The sequence below is a fragment of the Aphidius gifuensis genome, linkage group LG4, assembly GCF_014905175.1.
Source record: "Aphidius gifuensis isolate YNYX2018 linkage group LG4, ASM1490517v1, whole genome shotgun sequence".
Lineage (NCBI taxonomy): Eukaryota > Metazoa > Arthropoda > Insecta > Hymenoptera > Braconidae > Aphidius > Aphidius gifuensis.
This window is the reverse complement of record NC_057791.1, coordinates 17,434,440-17,460,462: the sequence shown is the minus strand read 5'-3', so window position 1 is coordinate 17,460,462 and position 26,023 is coordinate 17,434,440. Positions and strand designations below refer to the sequence as shown.

Below are 26,023 nucleotides of genomic sequence, written 5' to 3'. Positions count from 1 at the left end.
CCCTTTAGGCCAAGATGCGTTTATTAATTTTAGTGTGAGATGAACTTTACTAACCAGAATAGAAAATAACAATAATAATAATGAAAACAAAAATAAAAAAGGTAGTGACGGATGCGCCGATTAGCCAAGACACTAATAGTCATGTATAACTTAATTCCAGATGAATGAACATATTGAAAAATTTCCTGTTTTAAATCACATAAGAATTATAAGCATGTATTTTTATTTTTTGCATCTTTTTTTTTTTTAATTCTTTTGATATCAGTGAATAATATTTTTATGATATAATTGGACATCTTTTGTGGTTTTCTATATGCATATAATAAAGCTAACAAAAAAAATAAGACTAATAATCAAGATGGTATTCAATCTGGAATGTAAAATACCTATTTTGAAAAGGTGTCTTCAAAACTAATAACATTTTTGAAGAGTAGCTAGAAATACTATCATCATCATCATCATGATGTTCTGAGTCACGTATACTCGTTGTCTGGTGCTTTTTACCCCCGCGAATTTCAAAATATTTTTCAGGTAGTAGTTGTCTTATATATGAAGGTAGAATGAGTTAAAATAAAAGTTAAGAGGTCGAAAGATGAGGAGGGCAAAAGAATGAAGAGGAAAAATAAAAAAAGGACCAGGTATGATCACTTGAGAATTGGTTGGTTCTTGAGTTTTATATATACTCGAGATTCCTGAGCGAAAAGAACCAAGTTAAAGCACGTGAGGATATCGTGAAGACTGAGAGTATAATGATATTAATCAGGGCGGCGCGTTCGGCTTCCTTAAAATTGCCGGCAGGCTCAATTTCTCACTTAAAATCTAATTAGACCTTCCCTCAGTCCCAGAACCCCTTTCTATTCATATTATTTTTTATTTTGTACTCTTCATGTGTATATATTTTTTTCATATATATATTTATTTTTTTATTTCGACAAAAATGTTGTATGAAACCTGCAGGGTCTTCTTGAACGTGTGCGCCCGCGTCATGGATTCAAAAAAATTTAAAAATAAAAAAAATGAAATAATTTTTTTTCGACCCTGACATTAAGACGAGGATAAATAAAGAGAGAAGAGGGAGTTTGCCTTAAGGCTCACATTTTGCGAAATTGCAGTTTTCTTGGTTACATGATCTTCTTCTTGATTTTCTTGTTGTTGTTTTTTTTTTTTTTTTGCCATCTTCGTGTTCTTCTTCATGAGGTATTTGGTTAATTTTTTTTTCTTTACATTTGAATGGATCAATTCTTGAACTGTCTTTGTATTGAGTATTTCAAATCACTCAAATGTAAATACAAATAATATTCATAAATGAAGAAATAAAAAAAAATGGTTAATATATATGTACAAAGTTATATTTTTTTTAAAAATGACTCTATCATTATTTGTTGTTAAAAAATTATCATCACGATGTGTCAATCTTGAAGCCGTTTTACAAACATTATTTTCAATGAAGTAATTATTATTATATTTCATATATACGTCTTCATAATGTAAATATAATTTTAATTTTTTTTTTTCGTACTTTTGTTTTCTGATGTAGTCTTTGGAATAAATTGGGGAAAAAAAATATATATATAATAATGAATGAAAACGAGAAAATAAAAGTCCAAGTCCATATTGCAAATAAAAAGGTAAAAGAAAAAAAAAAAAATATTGTAGGACCACTTTGATCGTTAGCAAGGTACAAATTTTACCATTTGCCGCAATAAACTCTCCAAGACCAAGGCGCGTTGTAACTTTTTCTTCTTCTTCTTCTCTTATGGGTAAGCGGCATGAGTAATCGCCTTGTTAGCTTCTACGGCCCATGGCGTCTCATACTCGTCGTCTTGGCGTTGTCTTCGAGGCACACAACAACACCATCTCGTAGCCAAACAGATTTTGCCAATGCGTTTGTTATTGCGAACAAAAAAAAAAATCAAATAAATATATAAACAAATACAAAAAAAAAAAAAAAAAAACAAAAACATATATATGTTATATAAAAAGGAAAAAAAGTCCTGGAAATTCGCCACACGGTTCTCCATCGACACGACCAGTCCAAGTAACGATCTCTTCGAGAATACAACACAGACACGGTACTCTTGGGAAATAAAAAAAAAGTATTGGATGTGGAGCTGTATGAGAAACTAAAAGCCAACGTTAAAAAATAAAATATAACCAACTAGCCAAGAGGCTCATTTGAGAATTCTCAACCAATAAAAAATTAAAAATTAACAATTTAAGTTACAAGATTCCTTTTTTTTTTTTTTTTTTCAATGCATGTTCATTTTAATATTTAAATTATATCATGTCATTTTTTTATATTTGAAATATATTTACTAATTTTTATTTTAATTCAAGTTTAATATTGAAATTTTAGTCAAAAATATAAATTTTTCTATAAATCCCGAGTTCTCGATGATGATTTTCAAATGAAAATATTTTCTTTTTTTTATTTTGAAAATGTAAAATAAATAAATAATAATTGTTGGGATTTTTTTTTCATTTGAAATATTTACTTTTGATTTATCTGTCATAAAAATATTATTTTTTTCCAACTCTTTGAGAGAAAGACAGTGTGTGTATGCAAGAGACATGAGGAGGTACCAATTCAACTGATTTAACTACACATGTACAATATTACCGATATGTATATTTCAATGTTAAATAAAACGAAGCCCACACAAATCCAGAATGGTGTGGCCAAGCCAATAAATAAGCTTCGTTAAAAAAAATTTTAACTTACACGATGAAGGGAATACACACTCATTTATTGATACTATGTACTTAAACAATATTTTTTTTTTCTATTTACATTCTTTATATTTTATTTAACCCCTTACTTCGTACATAATGTTTTTTTTTTTTTTTTATATAAAATTATTTTATTTTTTTTTAACTAAAGGCTTGCCTGTGGTAACACGATGGTAAATGCGTTTAACACGCACTGAGTTTGCCAGAGGGATGAGGGAATGAGAAGGTTTCTTGCAAATCGTAGCATATCTTTGTGAATAAGCCAAGGGGGGTCCAATGATGAACAAGAAATAGAAACTAACACTGTTTTATCATGTATCCAATTAATAATCCGTTTCTTTGAGTCGAATTTTTTTTTTTTTTTGCTTTTTTATTACACAAATGTTTTATTGTAAAATTAACTGTATGGTTAAAAATATTATTGATGTTATCAATTTAAAAATTATCGGTATAAATTTACATTAGCTAATTTTTTTTATTTAAATTCAAGAATATATAATATATATATATATATATATTTTTTTCATACATGATTTATTGGTTTTTTGTTTTTTAATTAATTTTTAAGTTACGTTAATTGTATCGATTTAGAAAGTGAATTGTTGTAAAATTAACTTAAAGGTATCATTAATTGTTGCTGATTAAAGAACTGCTTGTCTCAATAAAAATAATTTTGACGGCTTTATAAGTGATTCGGTTCAATTTTTTTTTATTGTGAAAGCTATCAAATAAAAAAAAAAACTTTTGATTAATATATGTGAAATAGTGAGATAAATAAATCGATGGTTTTTTTAGGATGTATTGTTTTTGGTTGAGGCTTCTGAAGAGTGATGGATGATTAATTATTACCAGTCATTTTTGTTTGTTGTATAATTATTCTTCGTCTTTGGTGTTGTTGCAATTCAACGGAAATTCTTGCATCATATTTGTGATGACAGTCTATTTGCATTTGTGAAAACTCGGTACACTGTAAACAAAAAAAAAAACAAAATTAAATACTATTAAAATATATATACATCTGAATGAAAAATAATAATTTACATAATGAAATATAAATAATTTTAAAACGAAAAAAAATATAATAAATAATTTAGATAAATTGCTATTAAATTTTTTTCATTTTACCGTCATAAGTATATATTTTTTGATTCAATATTTTGCATGAAAATAAAAAAGTTGTGAACATAAATTAACATGACAGTACGATATGAATGAAAATTAAAAATAAAAAAATAGCGAAAACAAAAAAAAAAACAAGTCCAATAGTCGGCATCTGGGATTCTCTAATTAACGAAAGGGTTCACGATTATTGTCTTGAATATTTTCTTTTCTTTTTTTTACAACCCCATCCTTTCAGTTTTTCATGACGGCAAAAATATAAAAGTAAATGCCCCTTTCACGTTTCAGTGTCTTGGGTTAAATGCCTCCAGCCGCACCCGTTGACAATACCTTTGATTTATGTTTACCAAGCCAATGTTCTTTGTTTTATTTTCTTTTTTTTAATTTTTCATTTTTCTCTCACCTCGTATACCGTCTTATTTTCATTTTTAAAAAACATTTCTATATTTTTTTTTCACTCCCTTATTTGTTTATTATTATTTTCTTTTTTTTTTATATATATTTTTTAATACTCGCACAAGTGTCACCACCTATTTCTTTTAACGACAATTGCATCATGGTCTAATGTAATGATTTTTGTGATCATAAAAATTTCTTAACATTGGTGGTCACTGTTAATTAAAAAATACAAATTGAATTTCTTTGTTTTCTTAACATACAAAAGCAACAAGAAAATAAAATTACAATAATCAAATACATATTATTATTATAAATAAAATAAAAAATGCAAAAAACCAAAATGAAAAAATAATAAAATTTAAAAAAAAAAAAAAACAAAAATGATTAATTGTGCATACATCTGTCAAGCTTGGATAAAGTTCTTCAAGGGGTGATATTTTTTAAACTGCAGTCAGTATTTTTAAATTCCCTTTAATCCCGTTTGATTTTTCTATATATATATATATATAGATGCGCAGATAATTTTTTGATTTCTACCCCAACATTTGAAATAATGTATTTGTGAAGAGTCACACATTAAGGTGAGACTTTTCGAAAAAAAAAAAAAAAATTGTCAGTTTGTGAATAAAAATAGTAAGAGATACTAGATGTATAAAAGTATCATGGGACTGGTTTATGTTTAACCCTGGATTTTGGACTTGAGGGGATTGTAAATCCCCTTCTCTTTTCTCGTCACTAAAACATCCCTCTTTTGAATTGGTTATGAAATGACTTTATGGCAGATCAGAGGCTTGCTTTAGATTGCCAGATGAAGGGACCTTTGCATGGTCATGGTCGCGGGGGTGTTCAAAGTAATCCCCATGATGGGGTTATGGGTGACAACGATGCCTCTCTCACTCAATGCATCTGGCCAAATCCCCAAACAACTTTAAATAGAAAAAAATTACATTTAATTTTTCTGCACAATTTTTTTTTTTTTTTATATACACCTATTATATATTTTATATAATATATTTATCTTTATATAAGTATTTTTTTTTTTTTTTCATTTTGATTTCTTTTTTCAAGATAAAATTAATCATAATAATAAATAAGTAAATTGATACGACTGATGGATATTTTAAAGAGGGATTTTTGTAGTATATAGTAGATTTCATATTGACCACTTTAAAATACCAATGAATTATTCGAATAAATATATATGTATATATATATATATATATATATATATACAGTGGTCATTTTGATGTTGCCTTCCAATATACCGCTACGTTTTACGACTTTTAGTCGCGCGATTTATTTTTTGATCATACAAGATATCAGTCTGACCTTTACTTTCCACTACCACTATATCTTGACAATTTTTTATTTTTTTCATCATCATAAGTTAACATTTACACGTGCAAACGTTTTTATATATTTTCAATTTTAAAAAAAAACATTTTATAATAATTAAAATGAATTTTAAACACTTACAAAAATTATTAATATATGTTATTATTTATATTTTAAATTTTTCAAATATAAAATTGGTCTTATTTTTAATTTTATTTTGATTATTATTTACAGGATAATTTCATCACTATTGGGTGGGCCCAGAGGTTTGGGTTACCAAGGGAGGTTGCTGAAGCTGACGCAGTGGGGTAGGAAGTTGTGTTGTGCCCGGTAGCCAATTCCCAGCATCGAGCTTGACTCGCCGGGTCCATTCATTGCCGTGCACTACGTGACCAGTTTGCCAATTTCTGATTCTACCTTCACATTGGTTTACATACATTCAAAGCTATATACACACACACCACCCTCTGGACCCCCTTCAAACACAGACACATTGATTCTTGCACGAACCTGTATGCTCCAACACCAAACAACCCCCTCACCTTTCTATACTCATCCGGTGAAAAGCATCCCTCCTCTTCTCTTTCAAAATTCTATACAACTCGTATCGACCGTCAACGCCATATACTCAAATGAAAAATATTATTTCAATAATAATAATAATAATATCATTTTTATTATATAATTAATATTGTTAAAAGTAAAAAAAAAAAATAAAGAAGAAATTTATTTGTATAAATATATTATTGATATAATTTTAAATAAATTGATAAATTACGAGTTCAAGTGCAGCTATATGATGTTTGATAACATGTTAATTTATGTAGACATATAATATGTCATGTATATATTCATGAAAAAATAAAAAAAAAGTATATATGAGCACGTGCGAGAATGAAAGAGAGTATTATTATCCATGCAATATATACAAGTGTGATTTTAATGTTTGTGAGAGGTTCATCATATTTGTATATGTAAGAATATCTAGACTTTCATGACACACCATGTCAAAGAATTTCATTATTATTCTTTTTTTTTTTTGAGATGAGGATTTTACTGATGTGTTAGGTTTATGTTTATGAAATTATTCTAAAGTCATTGTCGCCCTGCCTTCTTAATCTGCATACAATAGATGTATGAGAAATGCATGAACGATGATCATTTATTTATTTTTATTTTCATTTTACCACATCATCAGATTGTGTCGTTTGTAACAAAACCGCCCATCGAAAATTTTAATAGATTGTGTGTGTATGATGATGATGACTTGTCTGTTGAAAAAAAAAGACAAAATGAACCAACGGAAGTAATATGATTTAAAAAATTAATGATTTTATATTTATATTTATCTGTTCTTTATACGAAAAAGACAAGTGTCATCGATCTTCCGAGCTTTAAAATGATTGTAAATAAAATAGATAATAAAGTTTTTTTTCTTAATCACATTGATATATTTGTATTTTTTTTCAGTAAATTGGAAATGTAAAAATACCTCCTTGCTCATTCTATGTTCCTAATACAAATATTCATTTTTTTAAGAAATCTGTCCGAAAAATTTTCGATTCCATCAAGAAATTATAGAATGAAAGAAGTAAAATCGAAAAATAAAAATACCTCCTTGCTCATTCTATGTTCCTAATACAAATATTTATTTTTTAAAAAAATTTGTCCGAAGAATTTTCGATTTTATCAAGAAATTATAAAATAAAAGAGGTAAACTAGAAAAATAAAAATACCTCCTTGCTTATTCTGTGTTCCTAATACAAATATTCTTTTTTCAAAAAAAATCTGTCCGAAGAATTTTCGATTTTATCAAGGAATTATAAAATTTAAGAGGTAAACTTGGAAAATAGAAATACCTCTTTGCTCCTTCTATGATCCTGTTAAAAAATTAGACTCGCCACTAATTTTTTTCTAATTGATTTTTAATAAATAAAATTTATTTTTGAAATATCAGGAGAGCAGGTAACATAAGAGGTGAACTAGGAAGTAGATAAAATACCTCTTTGCTCATTCTATGATCCTGTTAAAAAATTAGACTCGCCACTATTTTTTTTCTAATTGATTTTTAATAACTAAAATTTATTTTTGAAATATCAGGAAAGCAGGTAACCGAGGAGGTGAACTAGAAATTACATAAAATACCTCTTTGCTCATTCTATGATCCTGTTAAAAAATTAGACTCGCCACTAATTTTTTCCTAATTGATTCTTGATAAATAAAATTTATTTTTGAAATATCAGGAGAGCAGGTAACATGAGAGGTGAACTAGAAATTAGATGAAATACCTCTTTGCTCATTCTATGATCCTGTTAAAAAATCAGACTCGCCACTATTTTTTTTCTGATTGATTTTTAATAAATAAAATTTATTTTTGAAATATCAGGAGAGCAGGTAACATAAGAGGTGAACTAGGAAGTAGATAAAATACCTCTTTGCCCATTCTATGATCCTGTTAAAAAATTAGACTCGCCACTATTTTTTTTCTTATTGATTTTTAATAAATAAAATTTATTTTTGAAATATCAGGAGAACAGGTAACATAAGAGGTGAACTAGAAATTACATGAAATACCTCTTTGCTCCTTCTATGATCCTGTTAAAAAATTAGACTCGCCACTATTTTTTTTCTTATTGATTTTCAATAAATAAAATTTATTTTTGAAATATCAGGAGAACAGGTAACATAAGAGGTGAAATAGAAATTACATGAAATACCTCTTTGCTCCTTCTATGATCCTGTTAAAAAATTAGACTCGCCACTAATTTTTTTCTAATTGATTTTTAATAAATAAAGTTTATTTTTGAAATATCAGGAAAGCAGGTAACATAAGAGGTGAACTAGAAATTACATGAAATACCTCTTTGCTCCTTCTATGATCCTGTTAAAAAATTAGACTCGCCACTATTTTTTTTCTAATTGATTTTTAATAAATAAAATTTATTTTTGAAATATCAGGAGAGCAGGTAACATAAGAGGTGAACTAGAAATTACATAAAATACCTCTTTGCTCATTCTATGATCCTCTTAAAAAATTAGACTCGCCACTATTTTTTTTCTGATTGATTTTTAATAAATAAAATTTATTTTTGAAATATCAGGAGAGCAGGTAACATGAGAGGTGAACTAGAAATTAGATGAAATACCTCTTTGCTCCTTCTATGATCCTGTTAAAAAATTAGACTCGCCACTAATTTTTTTCTAATTGATTCTTGATAAATAAAATTTATTTTTCAAATATCAGGAAAGCAGGTAACCGAGGAGGTGAACTAGAAATTACATAAAATACCTCTTTGCTCATTCTATGATCCTGTTAAAAAATTAGACTCGCCACTTTTTTTTTTCTGATTGATTTTTAATAAATAAAATTTATTTTTAAAAGATCAGGAGAGCAGGTAACATAAGAGGTGAACTAGAAATTACATGAAATACCTCTTTGCTCCTTCTATGATCCTGTTAAAAAATTAGACTCGCCACTAATTTTTTTCTAATTGATTTTTAATAAATAAAATTTATTTTTGAAATATCAGGAAAGCAGGTAACCGAGGAGGTGAACTAGAAATTACATGAAAGACCTCTTTGCTCCTTCTATGATCCTGTTAAAAAATTAGACTCGCCACTAATTTTTTTCTAATTGATTTTTAATAAATAAAATTTATTTTTGAAATATCAGGAGAGCAGGTAACATAAGAGGTGAACTAGGAAGTAGATAAAATACCTCTTTGCTCATTCTATGATCCTGTTAAAAAATTAGACTCGCCACTATTTTTTTTCTAATTGATTTTTAATAAATAAAATTTATTTTTGAAATATCAGGAAAGCAGGTAACCGAGGAGGTGAACTAGAAATTACATAAAATACCTCTTTGCTCATTCTATGATCCTGTTAAAAAATTAGACTCGCCACTAATTTTTTCCTAATTGATTCTTGATAAATAAAATTTATTTTTGAAATATCAGGAGAGCAGGTAACATGAGAGGTGAACTAGAAATTAGATGAAATACCTCTTTGCTCATTCTATGATCCTGTTAAAAAATTAGACTCGCCACTAATTTTTTTCTAATTGATTTTTAATAAATAAAATTTATTTTTTAAATATCAGGAAAGCAGGTAACCGAGGAGGTGAACTAGAAATTACATAAAATACCTCTTTGCTCATTCTATGATCCTGTTAAAAAATTAGACTCGCGACTATTTTTTTTCTGATTGATTTTTAATAAATAAAATTTATTTTTGAAATATCAGGAGAGCAGGTAACATAAGAGGTGAACTAGGAAGTAGATAAAATACCTCTTTGCTCATTCTATGATCCTGTTAAAAAATTAGACTCGCCACTATTTTTTTTCTAATTGATTTTTAATAAATAAAATTTATTTTTGAAATATCAGGAAAGCAGGTAACCGAGGAGGTGAACTAGAAATTACATAAAATACCTCTTTGCTCATTCTATGATCCTGTTAAAAAATTAGACTCGCCACTAATTTTTTCCTAATTGATTCTTGATAAATAAAATTTATTTTTGAAATATCAGGAGAGCAGGTAACATGAGAGGTGAACTAGAAATTAGATGAAATACCTCTTTGCTCATTCTATGATCCTGTTAAAAAATTAGACTCGCCACTAATTTTTTTCTAATTGATTTTTAATAAATAAAATTTATTTTTGAAATATCAGGAGAACAGGTAACATAAGAGGTGAACTAGAAATTACATAAAATACCTCTTTGCTTATTCTATGATCCTGTTAAAAAATTAGACTCGCCACTATTTTTTCTGATTGATTTTTAATAAATAAAATTTATTTTTTGAAATATCAGAAGAGCAGGTAACAGAAGAGGTGAACTAGAAATTACAAGAAATACTCTTTGCCTATTTTATGATCCTGTTAAAAAATTCGACTCGCCACTATTTTTTTTCTTATTGTTTTCTAATAAATAAAATTTATTTTTGAAATATCAGGAGAGCAGGTAACATAAGAGGTGAACTAGAAATTACATGAAATACCTCTTTGCTCCTTCTATGATCCTGTTAAAAAATTAGACTCGCCACTAATTTTTTTCTAATTGATTTTTAATAAATAAAATTTATTTTTGAAATATCAGGAGAGCAGGTAACATAAGAGGTGAACTAGAAATTACATGAAATACCTCTTTGCTCCTTCTATGATCCTGTTAAAAAATTAGACTCGCCACTAATTTTTTTCTAATTGATTCTTGATAAATAAAATTTATTTTTGAAATATCAGGAGAGCAGGTAACATAAGAGGTGAACTAGAAATTACATAAAATACCTCTTTGCTCATTCTATGATCCTGTTAAAAAATTAGACTCGCCACTATTTTTTTTCTTATTGATTTTTAATAAATAAAATTTATTTTTGAAATATCAGGAGAGCAGGTAACATAAGAGGTGAACTAGAAATTACATAAAATACCTCTTTGCTCATTCTATGATCCTGTTGTAATTAGACTTTCAAGCACTTTTTTTTTTCTAATTGATTCTTGATAAATAAAATTTATTTTAAAAATATCAGGAGAGCAGGTAACATAGGAGGTGAACTAGAAATTACATAAAATACCTCTTTGCTCCTTCTATGATCCTGTTAAAAAATTAGACTCGCCACTAATTTTTTTTTAATTGATTCTTGATAAATAAAATTTATTTTTGAAATATCAGGAGAGCAGGTAACATAAGAGGTGAACTAGAAATTACATAAAATACCTCTTTGCTCATTCTATGATCCTGTTAAAAAATTAGACTCGCCACTATTTTTTTTCTGATTGATTTTTAATAAATAAAATTTATTTTTAAAATATCAGGAGAGCAGATAACATAAGAGGTGAACTAGAAATTAAATGAATTACCTCTTTGCTCATTCTATGATCCTGTTAAAAAATTAGACTCGCCACTAATTTTTTTCTGATTGATTTTTAATAAATAAAATTTATTTTTGAAATATCAGGAGAGCAGGTAACATAAGAGGTGAACTAGAAATTACATGAAATACCTCTTTGCTCCTCCTTCTAATTGATCACCTAATGTTAAAAAATTAGACTCGCCACTAATTTTTTTCCAATTGATTCTTGACAAGTAAAATTTATTTTTGAAATATCAGGAGATCAGGTAACATAAGAGGTGAACTACAAATTACATAAAATACCTCTTTGCTCATTCTATGATCCTGTTAAAAAATTAGACTCGCCACTAATTTTTTTCTAATTGATTTTTGATAAATAAAATTTATTTTTGAAAATATCGGGAGAGCAGGTAACATAAGAGTTAAAAAGAACTAAAAATTACATAAAAATACCCTTTGCTCATTCAAAAGCCCCTGTTGAAAAATTAGACTCGCCACTATTTTTTTCTAATTGATTTTAATAAATAATAAAATTTATTTTGGTGCCATCAGAGAGCAGATAACATAAGAGGTGAAACTTGTAGTAAATTAAATGAATTACCTCTTTGTTCATTCTATGATCCCACAAAAATAGGATCTCGCTAATTAATTTTTTCTAATTGATTTTTAATAAATAAAATTTATTTTTGAAATATCAGGAGAGCAGGTAACATAAGAGGTGAACTAGAAATTACATGAAATACCTCTTTGCTCCTTCTATGATCCTGTTAAAAAATTAGACTCGCCACTAATTTTTTTCCAATTGATTCTTGATAAATAAAATTTATTTTTGAAATATCAGGAGATCAGGTAACATAAGAGGTGAACTACAAATTACATAAAATACCTCTTTGCTCATTCTATGATCCTGTTAAAAAATTAGACTCGCCACTATTTTTTTTCTGATTGATTTTTAATAAATAAACTTTATTTTTAAAATATCAAGAGAGCAGGTAACATAAGAGGTGAACTAAAAATTACATGAAATACCTCTTTGCTCATTCTATGATCCTGTTAAAAAATTCGACTCGCCACTATTTTTTTTCTTATTGTTTTCTAATAAATAAAATTTATTTTTGAAATATCAGGAGAGCAGGTAACATAAGAGGTGAACTAGAAATTACATGAAATACCTCTTTGCTCCTTCTATGATCCTGTTAAAAAATTAGACTCGCCACTAATTTTTTTCTAATTGATTCTTGATAAATAAAATTTATTTTTGAAATATCAGGAGAGCAGGTAACATAAGAGGTGAACTAGAAATTACATAAAATACCTCTTCGCTCATTCTATGATCCTGTTAAAAAATTAGACTCGCCACTAATTTTTTTCTAATTGATTCTTGATAAATAAAATTTATTTTTGAAATATCAGGAGAGCAGGTAACATAAGAGGTGAACTACAAATTACATAAAATACCTCTTTGCTCATTCTATGATCCTGTTAAAAAATTAGACTCGCCACTATTTTTTTTCTTATTGATTTTTAATAAATAAAATTTATTTTTGAAATATCAGGAGAGCAGGTAACATAAGAGGTGAACTAGAAATTACATGAAATACCTCTTTGCTCCTTCTATGATCCTGTTAAAAAATTAGACTCGCCACTAATTTTTTTCTGATTGATTTTTAATAAATAAAATTTATTTTTGAAATATCAGGAGAACAGGTAACATAAGAGGTGAACTAGAAATTACATGAAATACCTCTTTGCTCCTTCTATGATCCTGTTAAAAAATTAGACTCGCCACTAATTTTTTTCCAATTGATTCTTGATAAATAAAATTTATTTTTGAAATATCAGGAGATCAGGTAACATAAGAGGTGTAGATACTATGTACTATGATAAAATACCTATTTGCTCATTCTATGATCCTGTTAAAAAATTAGACTCGCCACTATTTTTTTTCTTATTGATTTTTAATAAATAAAATTTATTTTTAAAATATCAGGAAAGCAGGTAACATAAGAGATGAACTAGAAATTACATAAATTACCTCTTCGCTTATTCTATGATCCTGTTAAAAAATTAGACTCGCCACTATTTTTTTTTTAATTGATTCTTGATAAATAAAATTTATTTTTGAAATATCAGGAGAGCAGGTAACATAAGAGGTGAACTAGAAATTATATAAAATACCTCTTTGCTTATTCTATGTTCCTGTTAAAAAATTAGGCTCGCCACTATTTTTTTTCTTATTGATTCTTGATAAATAAAATTTATTTTAAAAATATCAGGAGAGCAGGTAACATAGGAGGTGAACTAGAAATTACATGAAATACCTCTTTGCTCATTCTATGATCCTGTTAAAAAATTAGACTCGCCACTTTTTTTTTTCTAATTGATTCTTGATAAATAAAGATTATTTTTGAAATATCAGGAGAACAGGTAACATAAGAGGTGAACTAGAAATTACATGAAATACCTCTTTGCTCCTTCTATGATCCTGTTAAAAAATTAGACTCGCCACTATTTTTTTTCTAATTGATTTTTGATAAATAAAATTTATTTTTGAAATATCAGGAGAACAGGTAATATAAAAGGTGAACTAGAAATTACATAAAATACCTCTTTGCTCATTCTATGATCCTGTTAAAAAATTAGACTCGCCACTATTTTTTTTTTAATTGATTCTTGATAAATAAAATTTATTTTTGAAATATCAGGAGAACAGGTAACATAAGAGGTGAACTAGAAATTACATAAAATACCTCTTTGCTTATTCTATGATCCTGTTAAAAAATTAGACTCGCCACTATTTTTTTTCTTGATGATTTTTAATAAATAAAATTTAATTTCAAAATATCAGGAGAGCAGGTAACATAAGAGGTGAACTAGAAAGTACATAAAATACCTCCTTGCTTATTCTATGTTCCTGATACAAATATTCAATTTTCAAGAAAATCTGTCCGAAAATTTTTTAAATTTATCAAGTAATTATAAAATAAAAGAGGTTAACTTGAAAAATAAAAATACCTCCTTGCTCATTCTATGTTCCTAATACAAATATTTATTGTTTTCAAAAATCTGCCCGAAGAATTTCCGATTTTATCAAGGAATTATGAAATTTTAAGAGGTAAACTTGGAAAATAGAAATACCTCCTTGCTCATTCTATGTCCCTAATACAAATATTCATTTTTTAAAAAAATTTGTCCGAAGAATTTTCGATTTTATCAAGAAACTATAAAATAAAAGAGGTAAACTCGAAAAATAAAAATACCTCCTTGTTTATTCTGTGTTCCTAATACACATACCCTTTTTTTTAGAAAAAAAAAGAATTCTCGACATTATCAAGGAACTATAAAATAAAGGAAGTAAACTTTGAAAATAAAAATACCTCTTTCTATATTATATGTTGTTCATGCAAATATTCATTTAAAAGAAAAAATTGTCCCAAGAATTCTCTAAATTTTTAGGAAAACATAATAGAAAGGAAGTAAATATTCCAGAATATCCAATACCTTTCCGGTCATTATATATTTCTGATACGAAATAATTTTTTTTTATTCGCGTGAATTTATCAAATTATTATAATAAATATCGAACATAAAAATTTTGCGAATTTTTATTCTTTCAATTCAAAAATTGAATAAATATCAATATATAAATTCAAGAATTAAAAAAAAAAAGATTTTTTTCGAATCAGAAAGATAATATTTGACTCGTTCTGGAGACCAATGGAATCGACGTAAATTGTGAATATAAATAGATGAGAAATAAAAAACATATATATATTATTGTATTCGGCTTGTTTACGTGGATGCATGTGGGCATTTATGGGGCGAGACAAGGACGACATTATTGCACAGTGTTGGAATGCTCATAAAATTGCAAGTTTAAACAACCCCCTTCTTGCCTTTGACAATTTCATACTCTTTTGAAAATTTTTCCTTTAAAAAAACGAAAAAAAAAAAAAAACAAAAATAACACGCTCTCAATTCCCACCTTGTCTTGTTACAATAAATAAGAATCAATCGAAAAAATAAAAAAAAAATAACAATAATAATAATGTTCCTTAAATAATAATAAATATAAAAATACTTTTTTTTTTTTACTCTTTTATATATATTTATTTTGATTAAAATTATTGGGCAACTTTAATTCCAACTTATGACCATTGAAGCTTGCATAAGTCGTTTTTTATATTTTTTTTTCTTATAATTTTCATTTATATATATATATATACTTTATTATTATTATTATCATATTTATTTTGTTATGAATATGTTTTTTTTAAAATAAAAAAAAAATAAAATAAAACTGCAAATAGGTCAGAGTCAAAGACTACGTATATTCAAGTCCAGAATGAAGATATTGATCAATACAATGTCAATTCTCACTTCCTATATTTTTTTTAATACATATTAATCATTTTTAATTGACTATATGACATGATAATTTTGCTTAAGAAATTACCCAACATAATTAATCATTCGTTAATATATATTTAATATTTTTTTATTCTTTAAGATGTACACGGAAATGTACAGATAAATATTTTAATCTTAATTTGATAAAGCCAGGTTGTAATATTTTTTTTTTATTCATTCTAAATACAATAAATGTAAAAAATGATAATAAGAAAAAAATATATATACAGATACCAACAGGATTTTATCGTTTAAAATAAAATACATATATATTTTTTTTTTTTTATATGTTCACGAGTTTGCATACGTGTGTTCAAGCCTATTTCAAAATATATTTTTCTCTTTCTTTTCTCGAGTTTCACGTTGTGAAGGGGTGTCTCGCGATTTATGCAAAATGCTACGTAGTTCCCTTGGGATCACCTATATATATAGTGAAAAACCCCTCTATCTAACACGTGCGCATACCAACCCCCGTGAGAATGCTCAAGAAATATACGCATTGCCGAAAAAAAAAATGAATAAATAAATAACGCAACTTTATCGAAACTTGAAAAATCAAATTTTCCAAAAAAAAAAAGATATAAAATTAAATTGAAAATAGTTGATAAATAAATCGATTTTTCTTTATCAAAATTTTCAAATTAATTATTGAAGCCTAATGTTATATTAGTAGATAAATTCGTTTTTAATGAAAAAATTAATTTTGTCAAATAATAGTTTATGCATGTTCATAGTGGTAAATTAAAAATAAATTTATATCATAAAATTTTTACGAATGGGTACTTATGTTGCTCAGTATAATTGAGGGGATTTTGGATCATTTAATTTAATTGGCAAGTAGTGGGGGTTCAAAAATAAAAAGGGGGTTCACAAAGAAGAGATAAAAATTTGCTGCAACTAAATGGCTAAGCAAGATTTTATATTATTTAACACGTGACTGCAGTTTTATATATATTAAAAGGGAGAAATAAAAACAAGTGTTTGACTCGTTTCCCTTGAGATTTAAAAATAAAAAATTTACAAGATAATTAATATTATATTTAAAATTGATACAGATAATTTATTGGAAATATATTTAAAAATATTAAATGAAAATATTAATATAATATAAATAAAAATCTTGAGAGAAAAGGTATTATTGATGGTAGAAAAGGAAAAAATATAATCTATATTATGAAGATGAAATATAAGGGAGAAAATTAAACATATCGTTTCGGTTGTTGAAGCCAATTTAATTTCATAAACCGCAACTGTTGCCAAACAATTGTGATTTGAAATAATCCAAGACAAACTGTTATGATCCGCAGTGGTGCACTTAACTGTTGTATGCTTGAAAATTCATATATCCATTGACTTTTGCACCCTCACTAATATACTTAATCATTTTTAACTGACTGGGTGAAAATTTTTAGACAATAACAACCCCCTCTTACCCTCCAACATCATAATCTATCATATATAATTTTAACAAAATTGAAATTACTCATCAAATGAGAAGAAAAAAAAATAAATTAATTTTTCACAAACTTTTCAAGTTAAAACTTTATTATATATAAAATAAAAAAAAGTCGTTTTCTTTTCTTTTTAACTTTGAAAAGCATTATCCATGGTGGAGAACTGCTTATCAAATATTGCCGATCTCAAAGTGGGTGTCCGAATAGAACCAAGGGGCTAGCTGAAAATAAAAAAATAAAAAAAATTGAAACTTGGAGCAATTCGGCAGAGTTGAATCCGCCTTCATGCTGTATCACCTCTTCAGACACCCTTTCAATTTTCAATTTTTGATAGCAATCTTTACAACTAAAATATCTTCAATGTTCCATCTGATTGATTTATTATATTTTTGCAATAATTAATAATTAATTTACAATAATTACAAAAATTCAATATTGAAAAAATATGTTTTTAATTAATTTAGTTTAAACAAGATGTAATTGTAAAATAGAATAAAAGAAATAGTTGATTTTTGTAGCTATTGGAATGAGGTAAAATCTGCAAAAATAAAAATCGAATAAAATTTATTTAACGTATATGTTGATGATGAAAAGATACACCAAAATTGATAAACTAAACAAATATTTTGAAATGTAAATTTGTATATTTCACCTGGGAATAATAATTTAACCACATCTGCTATGGTCCATATAGTAACATTGTTTCCTCTTTTACAGTCAACGTAATCTATAGCTTTTAAATTTTCAAAAGTCTTCCAATCATCCAGGTATTTTAATGCAAAATTGAAAGGTAAAAATTTACAAAATCATAACCCAGCTTTAACATCCACAAACGCGTGGTTATATAACACAAAACAGTTAGTCCAAAAAATAGTTGAATATATACAATATATATATAAACAATTTCAATATACTCTTTTGCATATGCCTGAGTGTCTCTCTCACCTTCAGACGTTACAATAACACACCCATGGGGCATGAAAAAAAAATGTCTATAAGCTTGAAATAAAATTTTGCTTGCATATTATTAACCAGCCGTGAGACTCACTTCTCTTATATATATATATATATATTTTCTTATTCTTTTTTTAATATTTTTTTTCTTCTTCATCTGCTGTGTATGGACCCGGGTGGTTACCTGATGGGGTACCCCCGAGTGAAGAAGAAGGGACCACACATGCCCAATTCAATTTTTTCCATACGTGTTATTTTTTTATTTTATTTATTATGATTTTTTTTTTTTTTCTTTAATTTTTTCTAATACACCGCAACAATTTTATGCAATAGATGTATAATTTTCCAAACAATTTAATATGTGTGAAAATTTTAGCTATGTAAAATAATAATATACATGCAACAAGGGATGATGATGATGAAATAAAAATATTTTATTAAAATTAACATTTGTATATTGATTTGGTAAAAGAGCAATTGAATATATATTTTTTTTATTTTGACAGTGATATGTGTAGATTAATAAAAAATCGTTGAATTTAAATTTGATTGACACTGTGATGAAATGAATTTTTGAATTTTATTTTTACAATATGCTTTGAGTAAATTATAAAATAAAAAAATTTGTAAATTGTTAGGCAAGTTTAAAAGATATACTACATTAGGTTAAAATAAATTCAAAAATATTATGCTACAAAGAAGAATAAATGTTTGTAAAAGAAAAAAAAAAATATATAAAAATTACTACATGAAAAAAAATAAAAAGAATGAATACATGAAAGAGACAAGAATAAAAATAAGTTGAGTCATTTTTTTTGCTTACCAAAGACGGTCCCAAGTACAAGAAAATATGGATGGGGTGGGGATTTTGGGTCCAGTCCCTTTACCACAGTTTGTCCTCGTGTATGAGCAACTTTCAGCCAAACAGAAGCACAGTGGCCAAATCGGTGCTGTATTGAACTCGACCTTTGTCATTTCAACCGGACACAAGATGCACCTTTGCAATTATATATGTTTTTATTTCATCGATTTTATTTTTATTAATTTTGTTTATTTATATTTATTATTTTATTTTTTTTTTGCCCACACACGCTGATTTATGAGTGCATATTACACGGTGTATGAACGCGTTGTAATTAACTTAATAGCTTTCAAGATGTTTGCAATTTAATTATAATAAAAAAAAAATTATTTTTCATAACAAATTTTCAATTTTTTTTATTTTTATTTAATACAAAAAAAATAAATATTATATATCACTTGCAGAATATATAGACGTGGTATTTTTCATATTATATTTTTTTTTTTTCATTTTCATTTATTGATTTATTTTTTTTTGTTTTAAAATTACAAGTTGTTACTTTTATTTATTTTTTTTTTGGTTTATTAATTTTGTCATGAAGTTTTTTTATCATAAATTTTTCTTTAAATGCTTTTTTTTTTTGTTTGATAATTTTTCTTAAGCAAAAAATATAATAATATGGCAGTTTAGCTCATTTGAAACTGTAAAATAATGGCTTTTTCATTGCTAAGTATATTAGATAATAATGGAATAATAACCGGTTGAGTTAAAATGAAAATAAAAAAATAAATAATATTAAGAGCTCTGTCGTGTTATGATGATCATTGAAATTTTTTGAGTCTATGGAATTTCAATTAAAAAATAAAAACAAAAATTCCCATAAATTTTGTATCAAAGAGTGAGAAAAGAGATGAAAAAAAAAACATTTTTAGCGGTTTGGTCTTGATGTGAAGAAGTGAAAAAAAGAGAATAAATAGTTGGATGAAATAACATGGATAAATTGAAAGGTGTGTGGTTCTAAATGACTGGATAATTAACATAAAATCAGAGATTTTTCGCGCGCAGTTATATCGTGCCTCTCTCATTCTAGGCATTTTTATTTTTAGCAGTCGAGTCATGTCAACCGGTCTGCCATAAAATCAACCAACACACACACTTTCATTCGTAAACCTTCGACACAAACGCAACGATATGGAAAAAATAATAAAAATATTATAAAAAATAATAAATAAATATAAATAAAAAATAAGAAAAATTCCCAAAATCGACTCGATAACTTCCTATTTTTCAGAGAATTAATTCGGCTTTTTCATTCTCAATTTTATGACTCAAAATTTTTTTATTTTTTTATATCTTTCTAATAAGCTACAAATATCAGAAAAAAGTAACCATCATTATCTCAATGATTATAATCATTTTTTAATGATCATGTTTTTGAAAAAATATGTGACAATTTTTTAACCAATAATTATTTCAAAAAAAAAATATATATTTTTATCAAAAAAAATATCAATGAAATATTTACATTTTTTTTTTCTTTTTATTTTTTTTTTTATGAGGTTAATTGGAGAATGTCAAGTGTGTAAATTCTGCTGATGGAGAAATAATTTTTTATTTTTTATTTATCTAAGACTTGATAGTTGTGCATGGAAAAATATAAAAAAAAAAATATATATGCTTGTATGTGGACATGTGATGAAGGTCACTTTCAAGGGGACATGAACAACGCGGATCCTTTCAGAAGCAGAAATATTTATTGATGCAATATTTACTCTTTTTTTTTTTTTTTTTAACTTAATGTTTTTATTTATTTATATTTTTTCCATTTAATTTTTTTTTACATTCTATCTTACTTGTCAGCCATTGACTAACAAATCTATGTTTAGTTTTAATATTAAAAAAAAAAAAAAATATTTTGTTATCTTTACAAGTGTTAATTTTGGTTAATTTTTTGGACAAGCAAAGTTGAAATGTAAGACGATTGTGTGTTTCGCAAATTATTCATTTTAGCAAAACATTATAAACTTTGAGATAAAAACTTGAACAAATATTCTTACCAACATGAGCGATGATTTTTTTTATTTGTTATTTTGTCAAAACACTCTTTCAAATTTGTTTTTATTGTAAAAAAAAAATTTTGCATAGAATATTTTTATTGTTCAACATTGCTAGGTGTTTATTCTTGTAATTTTTTTGATGAAAAAATAGATATAAATTGATTTAGGTTTAGAAATATCAATATATATTTAATAAAAAATATTGAAAATTATGTCAAGAATGTGCTTTTTACTTTCGATTATTAACTCGAAGGTTTCACGCACTGTTAAATTCTCCATTTTATTGACAATTTACAATCGTTATTATTATTAAATAAATAAACCAACAAGACATATCAATAAATAAAATATTTAATAGAGAAAATTAAGTTTAAATAATTTTTAACGTGACAAGTAATTTATAGATAATAGTGCGTCAAAATATAACATGTTATCCTTCGTCTACCAGGTGGATAAATCGATTAAATATTTTATCATCTTTCAACTCTCTGATTCAACCGCAAAATTTCATTTAATTAACATTATATCATTTTTTTTTTCTTCTAAATTTCTCATTTTAAAATAAATACATTTGATTGAAGAGAATTAATAGTTTTGGTAATGCGAAAATAATGGGTCTTTACACGGTCCCCGAATATCATATCGAAATGAAAAAATTAAAAAAAAGCCATATACAAGAGTTGCTGATACAAAAAAAATAAAAATAAAAAAAATACAAATGCCATCCAGGCCTCTTTTTTTTCTTTTAGTTTAAAAAAAAAATTAAAAAATACAGCGGCTTTTGGGCCTGAGGCTAGCAGACGATGATCGCTGACCCATACATGCAAAAAATAAAAAAATAATAAATATAAAAAGCCTAGCTGACCTACCTATACGACGCCATACAAAATCCCCTTGAGCACCTGCCCATGTTGTTCACAAATTGAGAAAATAACACCCAAGAATTTTACAAAATATATATGAAAAAAACTAAAATTTCACGGATTGAAATTTTATCTACACGCAAAGAAGATATTGCAAAAATTTCAAAGACTCTAATCAAGTGCGTGGTTAACAAGCTAAACCACAATTTATTTAAATTATAATAAACCAACAATAAATATTAAATAAAGAAAAAAAAATAATTATAAAAAATTTTGACATTCGGCATGTGGTATAATTTTAAAAAATTATGGCACGTGACATGATAAAGTGCAAGTGGATATATAGAGAGAGGAAACACTTGGCACGCCACCTTTTTTTTCTGGTTTAAAAAAAAAATTATGTCTAGGGGTATGTGCATTACAATCAATGGTAATTTTAATGCCGCGTGTATATTAAGTTGATGGGCACCAGGACATCAAAAATCACTGGTCATGTTTACCATCAAAAAATTAATATTATGCAAGGGAAAACAAGTTCATTGGGTCACTGTTATTCAAGAATAAATTTTGTATTATAATAAAACACATAAATTAACACATAATAACAATAAATATTTAAATTAAAAAGAGTAAATAAAAAAAAAAAAAATGATCAAATAATTAATTGACAAAAAGCAAAAAAAAAAAATGATTCATAATATTTAAAATTCATTAAATATATATTAAATATAATTTTTACATTTATAAAAGAAGAAAAAATAAAAATATTATTTTTTTTGTCTTTTCCAAGTGGCGCCAAGCCGACTAATAAAAATGAAAATGAGATGAGTGAATTTATTTAAATTTTACGAGGCGCCACGCATATATATATACAAGTTGCTCATACATATAATCGTACAGATGATAATTAGCCATGCAAAAAAAAGCGTGTTTATATTTGCCACATTATAAAACACAAGATATGTATTTTTTTAATTTTTTTATTCAATTCTTTCATCATTTAATTCATCAATTATTTACGAACAAATTTTATCATATTAACCTTTCACTGATCATTAATTACGCAATATTAAAAACCACTCAAAAATCTTAAAATCATTCGACAAAAAAAAATTAAAACTAATCATAACAGCAACGATTAAATTATTTATTTTTTTGCACGTTAAAAAAAAAATCAGCAATACCGTTTTTTTTCAATTTTTAACCGTCATTTTTTTTAAATGTAACCAACGTTTATTTTCAATATTCAAGATGAGATGTAGAGACTCATCTCTCAGCATAATAATGAATACAAAAAAAAAAATTACATATCGGCGGTTGTATTTAAAAAAAAAAAACAACTCGGAGCCCGTGCCTATATGTCTATAGTTTTTTCATATATAGTGGCGGTTGGTTGAATAATTTGCGTAACAATAAGTTATATATATCTTTTAGTTCCTGAGAGAATCCTATGGCGCTTCAATAACTTTTTGGATATTTTAATTTTTTTACAAATATATGCACCAGTCACCAGGGTTATACGTGACATAAAAAACGATTGTGGATGAAGAAGAATAAATAAAAAAAAATACATTCATCGTAATATTTTGAGATGATCCGTATCCTGTGTTGGTCCCATCGTACGAGAGTATCGTCACATGATTTAAAAAAAAAAAAAAAAATGATGTGTGTAGTATTGGCTCAAAGGGTTACCTATCTATATGCATAAAAAATAAAAAGAAGAAGGCATCTATCTCATGGGTGTGATCTTTCATCCCCCAAGGAGGAAAAAAAAAATTAAAAAAAAAAAAATCAAGGATAGTTCAATGACAACGACGACGACGATGATGATGGTGGTGGTGGTTGTGTGGATACAGTGTCAAAGGGGGTAACAGTGGAGTGAAAGGGGGGATGAGATTGAACACCTTCATTGAGGGTCACAATGGTTTGCATACACTTTCCCATGAGGATGACACCGGTTGTATCTTACCTGGACCTTTAAACAACATCATCGACCGTGGTAAAAAAAAAAAAAAGAGACGGAGAAAAAGAATAAAAAATGAATATAAAGAGTATGTAGATGCTATGCAAAATTACATTTACCTGATGATGATAATGATGATGATGGGCAAAAGGGTCCAGCTATATATAACCCTGTATGGTCTCTTAACGTGTCGGACAAATATAGCCAAAGGGTTCATCTGCACAGGGTTCTTAAATTTTTACCTTCTCTTTTTATCTTATACTATATATCCTTGGTGTCCTTGCACCCCCTACCCTTTCGTATATTCTCTCCCTTATTGTTCCAGATTCACCGAGAATAAAAATAAAAAAAAAAAAAAGGGTTACAACACACCGATTGTAACTAAGGGTTTCCACAGGGGGTGAAATAACCATCCCTCTTATGAAGAATATATATATTTAAATATATGCAACCATACGTTGTCCATAGATGGAAAAATTCCAATACCCATAAAATAAAAAAATAAATATACATACGCAGGTATATTCAAATGTGCATGCCATTACCTGGCTCTTCCTATTCAAACACCCCTGTGTTCCGATCATCGGATATTTATTATAATGAAAAAAAAAGGACTAAAAATTATTATTATTTTCTTTATCGTATTTGGACGATATTTGTATATGCGGCAAGGTGGTCTGATGGTGCATATTGGCATCATCCACAACCACCAGCGAAGAACTGTGGGAAAATTTTTATCGTTAAAATTATTATTAAAGTTTTTTGGGTTATTTGGGTCCCTGTTTTGCCTATCAACAAAATATATATACACTCGGTAGATATATATTTTATTTTTTTCACATTGATGATGATGGGCGGGGGGGGGCTAACCTTTCGTAATTCAAATGATTTTACAACTGATTTTTATTACAACGATATTATTCCCAAGGTTTTTAAATAGATAATGTCCTATAACGTATATAACTGATGTACCATTTTTCAATATCTCTTTGATTTTTATTTTTTGGTTCTCTTTCATTCGATCGGTTTTAAAATTGACGGTTGTTGAATTTATAATGAGGATGATCAGTTGGATTTTAACGGATTTAAACTGTCAGCTGATGTTTTTTTTTTTAAAGAGAGTAAGAGACGTGGTCCATTTAATTGTCAGTCTTCAATAAGGTAAAGATGTTTTGGAAGTTTTTTTAAAAAAATATATATTTAATTTAAATAGCAAAAAATTGTTATGGAATTTAAAAGACTATATTAAATCATCAGATGTTTATATATAGATAAAAATTAAAAATGTTAAAATGGTGAAATTATTTATGAGTAATGCTGATTTCACCACGTGCCAAGTTTTTTTTTTTTATTTTTGATGATATGCTGGGTGTCATAATTGGCTGTATAATTTTTTAAGTATCAAGTCCAAGAGAGTTACTTGCTTACCCCATTGAATAAAGCTCTATGTATTTTAAAACAGATAGTTGAATATATGTATAATTGTGGATGCTTTGAATAAAAAAAAAAAAATTAAATTAATGCAATGCACTGCGGGACAGGAATGGCTACTTTGGGGATAACTTAATGTGAGTCCTGCATATACTGGGCCTAATATGTAAATTGTGTCCATGATGTTTGGCGCACGCCAAAAAGCCACCACCACGATATACAAATATATGTATATTTTTTTTTTTTAGACAGACAGACTAATATACATATACAAAGATATTTAAAGCACGGGGGCAAGGACCACGCGCCTCCATAATGCCCAGGTACACTTGTTTGTTTCTTTGACTTTAGCCTCTTTTTTTATCTCACTCTTTACCATGCTATTCTTCATGAGCCTCTTTATCTTTTTCTATTTATTCATATTTCTTGTTTTTTTTTTTTTTTTCATCTTCCTGTATAATTTTTTATATATATTTATTTTTTTTTGAACCTTTTTTTGTCTTGGTTTATTTATATATCTATTTTTTTTTTCGCACTTCTTTGGGAAAAATAAATAATTCATTGGGGGCTGCATGCCTCATGATGATTATGCTAATCCAGCATGAACCTGCTACTGAGATAGAAGGTCAAGTTGTTGATGCTCACTATATG

At 26.9% G+C, this 26,023-nt stretch overlaps 1 long non-coding RNA gene across 1 annotated transcript in view; it reads right to left on the bottom strand.

Moving 5' to 3' along the window:
- Positions 1-3,317: 3,317 nt before the first annotated feature.
- The window catches only part of LOC122855356, a 31,290-nt gene continuing 8,584 nt past the window's right edge, over positions 3,318-26,023 (bottom strand). The window contains exons 3-4 of the long non-coding RNA XR_006374062.1: positions 19,080-19,253; positions 3,318-3,697 (exon numbers count right to left, since the gene is read on the bottom strand). This is a non-coding gene — a long non-coding RNA (uncharacterized LOC122855356). The remainder of the gene's footprint in view (positions 3,698-19,079; positions 19,254-26,023) is intronic.